Source organism: Pan troglodytes, chromosome 16, assembly GCF_028858775.2.
Source record: "Pan troglodytes isolate AG18354 chromosome 16, NHGRI_mPanTro3-v2.0_pri, whole genome shotgun sequence".
Taxonomy (NCBI): domain Eukaryota; kingdom Metazoa; phylum Chordata; class Mammalia; order Primates; family Hominidae; genus Pan; species Pan troglodytes.
This window is the reverse complement of record NC_072414.2, coordinates 26,033,306-26,047,677: the sequence shown is the minus strand read 5'-3', so window position 1 is coordinate 26,047,677 and position 14,372 is coordinate 26,033,306.

Genomic DNA, 14,372 nt, shown 5'->3' with positions numbered 1-14,372 from the left:
ATCAAATCAAAATGGATTAAATACTTAAACCTAAGACTTCAAACTATGAAACTACTACAAGAAAACACTGGGGAGGCCAGGTGCAGTGGCTCACGCCTGCAAACTTAGCACTTTGGGAGGTCAAGGTGGGCAGATCTCTTGAGCTCAGAAGTTCAAGACCAGCCTGAGCAAACATGGCGAAACCCTGTCTCTAAAAAAAATTCAAAAAATTAGCTGGGTGTGGTGGCTTGCCCCTGTAGTCCCAGCTACTCAGGAGGCTGAGGTGGGAGGATCCCTTGAGCCCAGGAGGTGGAGGTTGCAGTGAGCCGAGATCAAACCACTGCAATCCAACCTGGGTGACAGAGTGAGACCCTGTCTAAAAAAAAAAAAAAAGGAAAAGGAAAAAAAATACACTGGGGAAACTCTTTCGGATATTGGTCTGGGCAAAAATTTCTTTAGTAATACCCCGCAAGCACCGGCAACCGAAGCAAAAATGGAATGGACAAATGGGATCACATCAAGTTAAAAAGCTTCTGCACAGCAAAGGAAGCAATCAGTAAAGTGAACAACCTAGAGATTGGGAGAAAATATTTTCAAATTACCCATGTGAAAAGGGATTAATAACCAGAATATAAAAGGAGCTCAAACAACTCTATGGGGAAAAAAATTTAATAATCTGATTGGGCAAAAGATTTTAATAGACATTTCTCAAAAGAAGACATACAAATGGCAAACAGGCATATGAAAAAGTGCTCAACATCACTGATGATGACTGAAATGCAAATCAAAACTACAATGAGAAATAATCTCACCCCAGTTAAAATGGCTTTTATCCAAAAGGCAATAACAAATGCTGACGTGTATGTAGAGAAAAGGGAACTCTTCTAACTGTTGGTGGGAATGTAAACTAATACAACCACTATGGAGGACAGTTTGCAGGTTCCTCAAAAAATTAAAAATAGAGCTACCATACGACCCAGCAATCCCACCACTGGGTATATACCCCAAAGAAAGGAAATCAGTATATTGAGGAGATATCTGCACTCCCATGTTTATTGCAGCTCTATTCATCATAACCAAGATTTGGAAGCAACTTAAGTGTCCAGCAACAGATGAATGGATAAAGAAAATGTGGTACTTACACACAATGGAGTACTATTCAGCCATAAAAAGAATCCTGCCATTTGCAACAACATGGATGTAACTGGAGGTCATTATGTTAAGTGAAGTAAGCCAGGAACAGAAAGACAAACATCACATGTTCTCACTTGTGGGATCTAAAATTCAACACGATTGAACTGATGGACATGGAGAAAAGAAGGACGGTTACTAGAGACTGGGAAGGGCAATGAGGGACTGTGGGGGTGATGGGAATGTTTAATGGGTACCAAAAAGAAATAATGAATAAGACATAGTATTTGATAGCACGAAACGGAGACTATAATCAATAATTCAGTTGTACATTTAAAAATAACAAAGAGTGGCCGGGCGCGGTGGCTCACGCCTATAATCCCAGCACTTTGGGAGGCTGAGGTGGGTGGATCACATGAGGTCAGGAGTTCGAGACCAGCCTGGCCAACATGGTGAAACCCCGTCTCTACTAAAAATACAAAAAAATTAGCCAGGTGTGATGGTGGGCGCCTTGTAATCCCAGCTACTTAGGAGGCTGAGGCAGGAGAATCTCTTGAATCCAGGAGGCCAAGGTTGCAGTGAGCTGAGATAACCCCTGCACTCCAGCCTGGGCAACAGAGCGAGACTCCGTCTCAAAAACAAAACAAAACAAAGAGTATAATTGGAATGTTTGTAACGCAAAGGTAATGCTTAAAGGAATGGATACCCCATTTTTCATAATGTGATTATTATGCATTGCATGCCTGGATCAAAATATCTCACATAACCCATAAATATATATACCTACTATGTACCCACAAAAATTAAAATAAAATTTGTTTTAAAGATTGTGTATTAATGATAACAGCTAGCACTCTGTTTTGTATGTGTTTCATCTTTTTCACTTGGCATGTGAGAAATGATGGTTGTTTTTCCATAACCACTATTAATAAACTCTCAGTTTAAAACAACAACTGTTCAGACTCCAAATAAAGAACCGCAAAATCCCAAGATTAAAGTGATCATGCACAGCCATATGTTACTTGAATTCTCTTCTACAGCATCTCCACCAAGTGGCTAAGTGGCTTATTCCTGCCAGGAATTCCTGACCATGCCCTGGGAATGATCTATTCTGTCTGACTTAGAAAGCTCTTCCTTATAATAAGATTTAATCTATTTCTCTAGAGCTGCCATACATTAGTCCTTTTTTAAACCTTCTTATCAGAACTTCTTATCAAATCAGCCAAAACCTTTACTCAAGAAGATGACTCGATTGCAGTTTTCTGGGAGTTCACAGGATGCCCTCACTATCTGATGTAAGCTATGTTTATTCCATGGCCAGGTCATCTGTCAGGCTATTTTCTGTACAGTTGCACATGTAATTATAGGATTTGGGCTGGGCATGGTGGCTCACGCCTATAATCCCAGCACTTTGGGAGGCTGAGGCAGGCAGATCACTTGAGGTCAGGGGTTCAAGACCAGCCTGGCCAACATGGTGAAAACCTGTCTCTACTAAAAATACAAAAAGTAGCCAGGCATGGGGGCGCACGCCTGTAGTCCCAGCTACTTGGCAGGCTGAGGCAGGAGAATCGCTTGAACACGGAGGCAGAGGTTGCAGTGAGACAAGATCATGCCACTGCACTCCGGCCTGGGTGACAGAGCCAGACTCCATCTCAAAAAATAAAAATTATGGCACTTAAACTAAATTCATGATTCATATTGTTTCTTTATAAATTTTAGTAATTCTTTATAGAGACATTTTTTCTTGGGTGTTGAAATATAGAGGCTCAAATGACAGAAAAGGGAATGTGATCTTATATTCTGTCAAAGCATTCTAAGTGTTCCATTTATATTATAATTAGCATGTAGCAACCAGATTTAAAGTTTAAGAAGTCTTTTGCTTTGTTTATGAGTTGTTCAGAACTTTCTAAAAACCCTGTGGTTGTTAATAGGTATCTTCTAAATGAAAAATATGTGGTACATCTGGTTCCTGTGATTCACTTGCTCCTTTGAAGCTAGAAAGAAAAAGAACATTTGGGCCGAGCACAGTGGCTCATGCCTTGGGAGGCCAAGGCGGGCTGATTGCCTGAGCTCAGGAGTTCGAGACCAGCCTGGGCAACACCGTGAAATCCTATCTCTACTAAAAAATTGGCCAAGCGTGGCGGCGTGCGCCTGTAGTCCCAGCTACTCAGGAGGCTGAGGCAGGAGAATCGCTTGAACCCGGGAGGTGGAGGTTGCAGTGAGCCGAGATCGCACCACTGCACTCCAGCCTGGGCAACAGGGAGAGACTCCATCTCCAAAAAAAAAAAAAAGAAAGAAAAAGAAAAAGAACATTTGGGTCCTCACTACCCGAGAACTCCTAATGCTCCTTCCTCAAGGTATGTACACTTTTTTCACCACCCTTTTCCACAGACCAGAACTTGACTTAGAGCCTAAGAAAAGAAGAGTGAATGCATTGCTAACCAGCTGCCCAAATGATTGCCATTTAACCTTCAAAGCTCTGCATTCAATTAGAGTCAAATGCAGGCAGTAACTAAGATAACAAGTCAGGGGAGTATTGGGAAGGGGCATTTTCCTGGTAGGCCTTCCTTGCTGTAGGTATATTTGGGTATAAGTCTGAATATTAGAGGAAAAGCCAGACCCTACTATGACCATTCAGATAGACCAGCCAGGTTGAGCACTGAAAACCCTAATCACAGATGAAAATGACATGATATACTAGCATAAAGAGAATTTGCAGTCTGATTATAACTTATGATGAAAGTTATGAGGTATGCACCCAGGAGACAGTCCCTTCTCCAATATCCTTTTTCCTGAGGTAGAATGACAGGCCAGCATTTTCCTCTGTTTCCCTTGAGGCTTCCAGATTTGGTCCTGTCATGAATCTTCTTTTCTGAAACTGTAGTGATCTCTTTTTGTTACTCTCGGTCCATCTATCCAAGATATTTTGCCACCCTTTCTTTAGCATCTGGTTCTACCTAGTCTCCTACCCTCATTGATGACATCTAGATTCAAGTTAATTCTTCAGGTTTAAAACAAAGTACAGAAAAGAAACATACATATGAGTCACTTGTATTTACAAGAGAAGACTGTGAATTTATAGACATGGGCTGACAACTAAAAAAGTACCCCTGTGGGAAATTATATATGTATACATCTGCTTTAGCAACAAGGGACTGAATGATTGATATTTAAACTGCAATTGTACCTGTGTTAAAGTCTAACTTTGGGAAAATTATAGGTAAAAATGTATCAATTTGTATCATTAAACTTTCTAGGGTTAACACCATACAAACTAACAGAGTACACGGTTTTTATAATTAAAAAACAAGAAGAGGCAGGGTGTGGTGGCTCCCACCTATAATCCCAGCAGTTTGGGAGGCCGAAGCAGGCGGATCACTTGAGGTCAGGGGTTCGAGACCAGCCTGGCCAACATGGCGAAACCACATCTCTACTGAAAATATAAAAAATCAGCCAGGCGTGGTGGCGTGTGCTTGTAATCCCAGCTACTCTGGAGGCTGAGGCAGGAGAATCACTTGAACCTTGGGGTGGAGGTTGCAGTGAGCCGAGATCGTGCCACTGCACTCCAGCCTGGGCAATGGAGCAAAACTCTGTTTCAAAAAACAACAACAACAAACAAAACAAACAAGAAAAGCAGCAGTGGAAAATTATGACCAACTAACAACAACACTGCTGATCCAGTTTCAGATAGCATCCTGTCTGAAAATCATAGGAATTCCAACCATCTGCCCCTGCCCATTAATTGTGGGAGCTCAGCAATCTGCCAACTATTGTATGGCTGCCAGTCTTACCCGTAGAATTCTGAATTAGAGTCTTCAACAAACCAAGGCCAGCTTTCCCATTAGGCACAGTAAATACAGGGCCTAGCGCCAATGATACTTTCAGGGCTCCACAAAAATGTCTTAATTCCTTTTAAAATAAGAAACAAACAATAGTGAATATACAATAATGAATCTGCCTGTAGTATATTTATCCTTATCTCAGTGCAGCAATAAAATAAAATTTTTAATTTTTTTATGGAGGAAAGTGATCTACAAAGGCAAAAGTGCTTAGGACCCCCCCAAAATTGTGACATAGCCCTGTGGTAAACTCTCATACTCTGCTAATTTAGCTCATGAATACCAAATTTACATCCTTAATAACTCATAAGATATAGCATTGTTGTGAGCGAGAATAAAAAGAATGAGATCCTGTAGTGCTATGTGAAACTTTATGAAGCTGTTTGTCATATGATAAAAACTGAAAAAGAATTTATATTTTAGCATCTGGACTGGAGGATCCTCAAAGCCCACCCAGGAACAAAAGGCCATACATAATCTCAGGTCTCCTCCTTTCCTACTTAAAGTGGCTCCATCCACTAGTAGCATGAAGGAGCTTCTTAGAAATGCAGAACCTGTTTGGGCCAGGTGTGGTGGCTCATGCCTATAATCCCAGCACTTTGGGAGGCCAAGAAGGGCAGATCACCTGAGGTCAGGATTTCGAGACCAACCTGGCCAACGTGGTGAAACCCTGTCTCTACTAAAAATACAAAAATTAGCCAGGTATAGTGGAACATGCCTGTAATCCCAGCTACTTGGGAGGCTGAGGCAGGATAATAGCTTGAACCCAGGAGGCAGAAGTTGCAGTGAGCTGAGATCACACCATTGCACTCCAGCCTGGGTGACAAGAGTGAAACTCCGTCTAAAAAAAAAAAAAAAAAGAAAAAAAAGAAAGAAATGCAGAACCTCAGGCCCTATCCAGGCCTTCCTAATTAAAGTGTACATTTTTTACAACATTTGCAGGTGATATGTATGTATGTATAAATTGAGAGGCGCTGTCAGTTTTAGAAGAATCTATACCTAGGAAAATATTCTCCATTCTAAAGGAGAGGACTGGCCAGGCGCAGTGGCTTACGTCTATAATCCCAACACTTCGGGAGGCCAAGGCAGGTGGATCACCTGAGGTCAGGAGTACAAGACCAGCCTGGCCAACATGGTGAAACTCTGTCTCTACTAAAAACACAAAAACTAGCAGGGCATGGTGATGTGTGCCTGTAATCCCAGCTTCTAGGGAGGCTGAGGCAGGAGAATCACTTGAACCCGGGAGGCAGAAGTTGCAGTGAGCCAAGATCACACCACTGCACTCCAGCCTGGGTGAAAGAGCAAGAAGACTCCATCTCAAAAAATAAAAATAAAAATAAAATTAAATTAAATAAAGGAGAGGACTGCTCCAAAAGCAGTATTGATGCAATATATTTTCTTGACCCCTTTGTAGGACTCATGACAGGGGTGCCCCATTTACTCAGCCCACTCTGCTCAAGCCCTTGCTGGATGGAGCACATGAGCAAAGGAGTGTGGGAACCAGCCGGTCCTTCAGCACCAGTGGGAGCAAACTCTGTTCACTAGGGTTTGCAACCATGTTCCACCCCTTGCTGGAGGGAGTGCATAGGTGACTGAGTGCAGTAACCAGCCCACTGCTTTAGCGCCAGCAGAAGTGAATTCTGTGCAGGCCCCAAGGCAGTGTCCAGGTGGGAGTGCCTGTGACCCCAAGGCCTTAGAGGGCGTGTTACAATGCTCACTTAGCTCTGCCATCCACAAACGGCAGTGTGTTATCAGCTCAGTGGGCATTTTGCCTCATTGAGTGGGGTGGCTGCCCTCCACCGGCAAGGGCAAAGGGCCAGTGTGACAGCCTTTTTGGCTACCTGCACTTGGTGCATACTGAATTCCTGTCCAGTGCCCAGGGGGAATAAGGTCACACAGAAAAATTGAAGGATGGTGAATGCAGAGAATTTTATTGAGCAACAAAAGCAGCTCTCAGCAGAGAGGAGAGCTGGAAAGGGTTGAGAAGGGCAGGTTGCTCTCCCCTAAAACCAAGTGACCTCTCTACCTCTCTCTTCTGAAGTCAAGTTGCCTCTTTCCAACATCCAGCCATCATCTTTGAAATCAAGTTACCTCTCCCCGACATCAGCTTCTTCTCTTCTCTACTGGCTGAGTCTGGGGTCTTTATAGGCACAGTATGGCGGGTGGGGCGGGCAGTAGGTGGTTTTGGAAAAGGCAACATTAGATTAGTAAAAATACATTATTCAGAAAGAACCAATTGAGAGACAGCGGGCACACAGGGATGGAAGTTCTCACTTTGGGCCATGGGTTTCAGGCTTTTGGGCTCAAAAATGGGGTTTTGCCAGGGACCCGCCCCTGTCTGCCCAGAGTTTATCTGCCTCCTGCCTCTATCAATATGATTGAGTAAACAGACAAACAAATCCTTGACCAACAACTCTACCCACAGGACATGAGTAGTCCAGATCCCACAAGAAGCAGAGAAATCTCCCAACAAATGCAGAAAAGGTAGTCATAAAAAGACAAGAAGAAAACTACAAAATTCTTAGAAGAAAACATATGGGGAAAGCTTCATGAGAATGGATTTAGAAATGATTTCATGCCAGGTGTGATGGCTCATACCTGTAATCTCAGCACTTTGGGAGGCTGAGGCAGGCAGATCACTTGAGCTCAGGAGTTCAAGACCAGCCTGGCCAACATGATGAAGCCCCATCTCTACTAAAAATATAAAATTTAGCCAGGCATTGTGGCCTGTGACTGTAATCCTAGCTACTCAAAGGCTGAGGCAGGAGAATAGCTTGAACCTGGGAGGTGGAGGTTGCAGTGAGCTGAGATTGTACCACTGCACTCCAGCCTGGGTGACAGAGCGAGCGAGACTCCATCTCAACAACAACAACAACAACAACAACAACAACAAGAAATTATTTCTTAGACATGACACATCAAGAAGAGCACAGATAACCAAAATAAAAACAAATAAAATGAACTACATCAAAATTAGAAATTTCTGTGCATTAAAGGGCACAATCAACAGAGTGAAAAAACAACCTACAGAATGGAAAAAAATATTTGCAAATCATACATTTGATATGAAGTTAATATTAAAAAAAATACAATACTCCTACAATTCAACAACAAAAAATCCTATTTAAAAATAGGCTAAAGGCTAGACATGGTAGCTCACACCTGTAATTCCACCAGTTAGTTTGGCAGGCTGAGGCAGGAGGACTGCTTGAGCTCAGAATTTGAGACTAGCCTGGGCAACATTTTTTTTCCTGTCTCCACAGAAAATAAACAATTAGCCAGGTGTGGTGGTACATGCCTGTAGTCCTAGCTACTTGGGAGGATGAGGTGGGTGGATTGCTTGAGCCCAGGAGATTGAGGCTATAGTGAGCCATGATTATGCCACTGCACTCCAGCCTGGGAAAGTGAGCAAGACCCTGTCTCAAAAAGAAAAAGAAACACAACAGAAAATAGTGTTAGCGAGGATATGGAGAAACTTGTGTACTGTTGGTGGGAGCATAAAATGGGGCAGCCACTATGGAAGACAGTATGACAGTTTTAACAAAAACTGAAAATAGAATTACTATATTATCCAGCAATTCCACTTCTAGGTATATACCCAAAAGAAGTGAAGGAAAGCACTTGAACAGATATTTGTATACCTATGTTCTTAGCAGCATCATTCACAATGGCCAAAAGATGGAAGCTACCCAAGTGTCCATCGACAGATGAATGGATAAACAAAATATAGTACATACATTCAATGTAATTTATTCAGTCTTTAAAAAGAAAAAAATTTGGACACATGCTAGAACATGAATGAACATTGAGGTCATTATCCTGAGTGAAATAAGCTGTTCACAAAAAGACACATGCTGTATGATTCCACTTGTATGAGTTATTTAAAGTAGTCAAATTCACTGGGTGCGGTGGCTCACACCTGTAATCCCAGCACTTTGGGAGGCCAAGGCAGGTAGATCACGAGGTCAGGAGTTCAAGACCAGCCTGGCCAATATGGTGAAACCCCATTTCTACTAAAAATATAAAAATTAGCCAGGAGTGGTGGCGTTCACCTGCAGTCCCAGCTACTCAGGAGGCTGACGCAGAAGAATTCCTTGAACCTGGGAGGCAGAGGTTGCAGGGAGCCGAGATCATGCCACTGCACTCCAACCTAAGTGACAGAGAAAGACTCCATCTCAAAAAAAAAAGTAGTCAAATTTACAGAAGCAGAAAGAATGGTGGTTACCAGAGGCTGTGGGGAAATGGGGAGTTTAATGGGTATAGTTTCAGTTTTGCAAGATAAAAAAGTTCTGGAGATTAGTTTTACAACAACGATAACTTAATACAATAGTGACATACTTAACACTACTGAAATGTACACTTAAAAATAGTTGAGATGGTAGGCCGGGCGCGGTAGCTCACGCCTGTAATCCCAGCACTTTGGGAGGCCAAGGTGGGGGCATCAAGAGGTCAGGAGATTGAGACCATCCTGGCCAACATGGTGAAACTCCGTCTCTACTAAAAATACAAAAAGTAGCTGGGCGTGGTGGCAGGTGCCTGTAATCCCAGCTACTCGGGAGGCTGAGGCAGGAGAATTGCTTAAACCTGGGAGGCGGAGGTTGCAGTGAGCTAAGATCACGCCACTGCACTCCAGCCTGGCAACAGAGTGAGATACCATCTCCCCCACCAAAAAAATAAAATAAAAAATAGTTGAGATGGTAAAATTTTATCATCTACCCATTTGCATATTGATGATAGTAAATTTTTATTTATTTTTTTGAGACAAGGTCTTGCTCTGTTGCCCAGCTGGAGTGCAGTGGTGCACCCTCAGCTCACTACAATCTCTACCTTCTGGGTTCAAGTGATTCTCCTGCCTCAGCCTTGCAAGTAGCTGGGATTACAGGGGTGTGCCACCATGCCCAGCTAATTTTTGTACTTTCAGTGGAGACAGGGTTTCACCATGTTGGCCAGGCTAGTCTCGAACTCCTGAGCTCAGGCAATCCACCCGCCTCGGCCTCCCAAAGTACTGGGATTGCAGGCGTGAGTCACTGTGCTCAGCCCACAGTTTTTGTTTGTTTGTTTGTTTGTTTTAAGTAAAACCCTAATCGAGGCATGAAGGAGATCCAGCTTTTGCATTTATTATGTAGAGATGTAAATAGAGCACTAATGCTTTATAAGGGCTGGCATGTGAGGCAGCAACACAGAGACTATACAAGGAGGGCTTAGGATGTCGTGTGTGGAGCTGGAGTTTAACTACTGTGCTTAAGTTTTGTGACTGGTCTTAGAGCCAGTCCTTTAGCCTAGGTCCCCCATAGTGCATTGAACATCCCTATACCTGTACCACAGGCCATTTGAGAAGCAGGGTTCACCAGGCGAGCAGAGCCTAAAAGCACAAAGCATAGTCAGTGCAACATAACTCCTTCCCCCTAACGTTTTCACTTCTTAGTCAGTATTGTTCAATTATAGTAACTAACAATATTTACAGTTTAGCATTTACAGAGCACTTTAGAATATCTCCGGATGTTTGCAATTGTATAACATTTCTTAATATCAAAAATGATTGCCTCCTCTTCATGTTTATAAGTTATTTAGCATGTCTTCACACTTTCACAATTTATTTTACTTATGTTTTTCACAGAGTTTGGTGGAAGGGATAAGAATTTAGAGTAAAATGAGGAAAGTGAAATCTTTCCATTATAATTTATTTTTGCAGGACACTGAGGCAAGTTAGGATTCATCTTGAACTCCCTCTGAGAATGATGGATGACCCATCCGATTTCAGAGGACTTCATAGGGAACTTTAGAAAGCCAAATCCACAGTCCTAGTGGATGACAAGCATTTAAAAATATTATGGGAATTGGCTCCAGTTTACTGGAGTGAAAAAGATTAGCTAGTCTACTTGAAGTAAATGAGATTTGAAAACTTAAAGCTCAAAAATCACTTAAAGTAAATGAGGTATTTGGAGATTAGAGCGGCTGAAGTTTCCCAAGCATTCTGCTAGTGTTACTCTATTTTAAAAAATACCACAAACCCATTGATTTAAATATAAAAGAGAAGTGGCTAAAGGTATAATCCTCGTTACTTTATAGTCATACCTTATAACTGACTACCTCTTACTTGTAAATAGATAGCCAATGTGTGAAGAATAGTTTAAAAAGCACCATTATATCAGTGCTGACAAGCAGAATACCGAAAGAGAGCGGGGAAAGGCCGAAACTATCCCCAAGGATGTTGCTTTAAATGATCATGAAAAGTCCAGATAGAGATGATAACTGTTTTTTGACAGATTCCAATTTTAAGAGTTCAAAGTAAATTCTATTATATATTTTTAGCAAGTTTACTTCCCCCTTTATTTTGAAAAATAGCTTTATACTTTCCTGACTATAAAAATGTTGCCAAAAACAGAAACTTAAAAAGAATACTGGATAAAAAAGAAGTATTACCTGTAAACCCCAGAGTTAACTTTTGTTGGTATAATCGAACATTTATAAAAATTCCTAAAGCATGGGTTTTGAGATTTGTTTCTATGCCTATCTTTGTTCACCCCCTTGTGGCCATGATATGAAGTCAAGAGCTAGGCAGCAAAAAAAGAAGAGGGAGAAAAGTGAACAGCTTGGATAGTAAACTGATTACTTCTCACTTTAACACTATTTGCAATAATTAACATATGTAGAACATAGTTCTACTTGAAATACATATGGGTCAGAGTCTTGGCAGGAAAGAAAGGGAACACTCAAAAGGGGCGATTGTAAACTATCCCTTCATTAAAATTTTTGAAGTATGGGGAGCTACTTCAGTTAACTATGCAGTTAAGAGAAACTGCAAGGGGTGTGTTACTGATAGCTCCCATTGGCTGAACCCAACAGGAAGCCAGAAGGAAATGGAACTGAATTTTTGCAGCCCTTAAAGGTCCACCCTTCCAGGTCACAAAGCAGGGTAAGAGTAGAAAGTGATCTGGCTGGGCCGGGTGCAGTGGCTCACACCTGTAATCCCAGCGCTTTGGGAGGCTGAGGTAGGTGGATCCCAAGGTCAAGAGATTGAGACCATCCTGGCCAACATGGTGAAATCCCGTCTCTACTAAAAATACAAAAATTAGCTGGGCGTGGTGGCACGCACCTGTAGTCCCAACTACTTGGGAGGCTGAGGCAGGAGAATTGCTTGAACCCGGGAGGCAGAGGTTGTAGTAAGCTGAGATCACGCCACTGCAACAGAGTGAGACTGACAACAGAGTGAGACTCCATCTAAAAAAAAAAAAAAAAAGTGATCTGGCTGGACAAACTGAGCTAGTCCAGCACAAAATCTTTCTAAAATATTTTATTATAATTATAGTTTCTTTTATAAAGCATGAGTCCAAGGGCTACATTATGGGAAAACACATAATTTGGAGTTGAATCTCTATACAATTCCTCTGGCCTACCTGGAAAATAGTAGAGATAACAGAATTTTGCACTACCTGAAAACGTTACTCAGGCTTTTCTTCTCCATGTAATGCCTATAGAGGTATAAGCCTGGCATGTGAGGGGTTTGAAGCATTGGATAGTTTAGTATGAGTGACAATAAGGGAAGGGAAGAAAGGAAGGCAGAAATGGGGATACAGAGACTTCAGTTACTGTTCACTGCTGGTCCTCATCCACCTTTTGTCCCACTGCAAAGTAAACTTCCCAGCTCCTACCTGGGGAAATATGACGAGCACTGATTACTTGTTAGTCAAACTGAACAAGTGTCAAGGCCGGGCATGGTGGCTCATGCCTGTAATCCCAGCACTTTGGGAGTCCAAGGCGGGCAAATCACCAGAGGTCAGGAGTTCGAGATTAGCCTGGCCAACGTGGCGAAACCCTGTCTCTACTAAAAACACAAAAAGAAGCCAGGCATGGTGGTGCGCGTCTGTAGTCCCAGCTACTCGGGAGGCTAAGGCAAGAGAATTGCTTGAACCGGGAGGTGGAGGTTGCAGTGAGCTAAGATCACGCCATTGCACTCCCGCCTGGGTGACAGAGTGAGACTCTGCCTCAAAAAAAAAAAAAAAAACTGAACAAGAGTCTAAGATACCACCAGCAAAGAAGGGTCACCAAACATATACAGAAAAAAAAAATCAGGAAACTTGGGATGAAGCTGTTTTTATTTCAGCATATTTCTAAATTTTGCAATTTTTGAAATCATTTTTGAAAAGTAAAATTTTATTAATAGTTTAGAAAGTGTAATGGTCAGAGGGCTGTAGCACATTATAATCCTTTGTCCCATTCCATTATTTCTCAAATAATCTTTTTACTACGGTTTCAAAAATGCTTACTTCTGCTCTGGTTGGGACTGAAACAAAGGCCTCAGGGCTCAGCTCAACATGTACTGATTTTAAAATCAGCACTTTGTATTTCAAAATCAGGATTTTGAGGCTTTTATCCTTCATGATAACTATCCTTGGCTGAACACATGGCTTTATTCCTCTTTAGCTGCTCTCCATTAATCCTACAATACAACTTAGATTTAATTCACCATATGGCAGAAGATGGATTAAAAAACCAAGAAGAGGCCTGGCATGGTGGCTCACGCCTGTAATCCCAGCACTTTGGGAGGCCAAGGCAGGCGGATTACCTGAGGTCAGGAGTTTGAGACCAGCCTGGCCAACATGGTGAAACTCCGTCTCTACTAAAAATACAAAAATTAGCCAGGCATGGTGGCACACATCTGTAATCCTAGCTACTCAGGAGGCTGAGGCAGAATTGCTTGAGCCCGGGAGACAGAGGTTGCAGTGAGCCAAGATCGTGCCACTGCACTCCAGCCTGGCTGACAGAGCAAGACTCTGTCTCAAAACAAACAAGCAAGAAGAGCCAGGCATGGTGGCTCACGCCTGTAATTCCAGCACTTTGGGAGGCCGAGGCAGGTGGATCACCTGAGGTTAGGAGTTTGAGATCAGCCTAGCCAACATGGTGAAACCCTGTCTCTACTAAAAATACAAAAATTAACTGGGTGTGGTGGCAGGTGCCTGTAATCCCAGCTACTCGGGAGGGTGAGACAGGAGAATCGCTTGAACCTGGGAGGCGGAGGTTACGGTGAGCCGAGATCACGCCACTGCACTCCAGCCTGGGCAACAAAGAGTGAAACTCCGTCTCAAAAAACAAACAAACAAACAAAAACTGAGATATCACTTTTAATTTATTTGCTTGGCAAAAATAACATTTGATAGCTCATTGTTGGTGAGGGTATGAAGAAGCAAGTTATCTTACACATTGCTGGTGAGAGTGAAAGTTGCAACAACTTCTGTGGAAGAAGATTTCACAATATCATCAAAATTACAAAGGCACATACTCTTTGATCTAGCAATTCTACTTTCTACTAGTACTAATTATGCTACATATATACACCTGTGGAAATCACATGGCAAAAGAAATTCACTTCAGCAAAATTAGGAATAGTAAAATAGGACACAATCTTAATGTTGCTCGATAGAG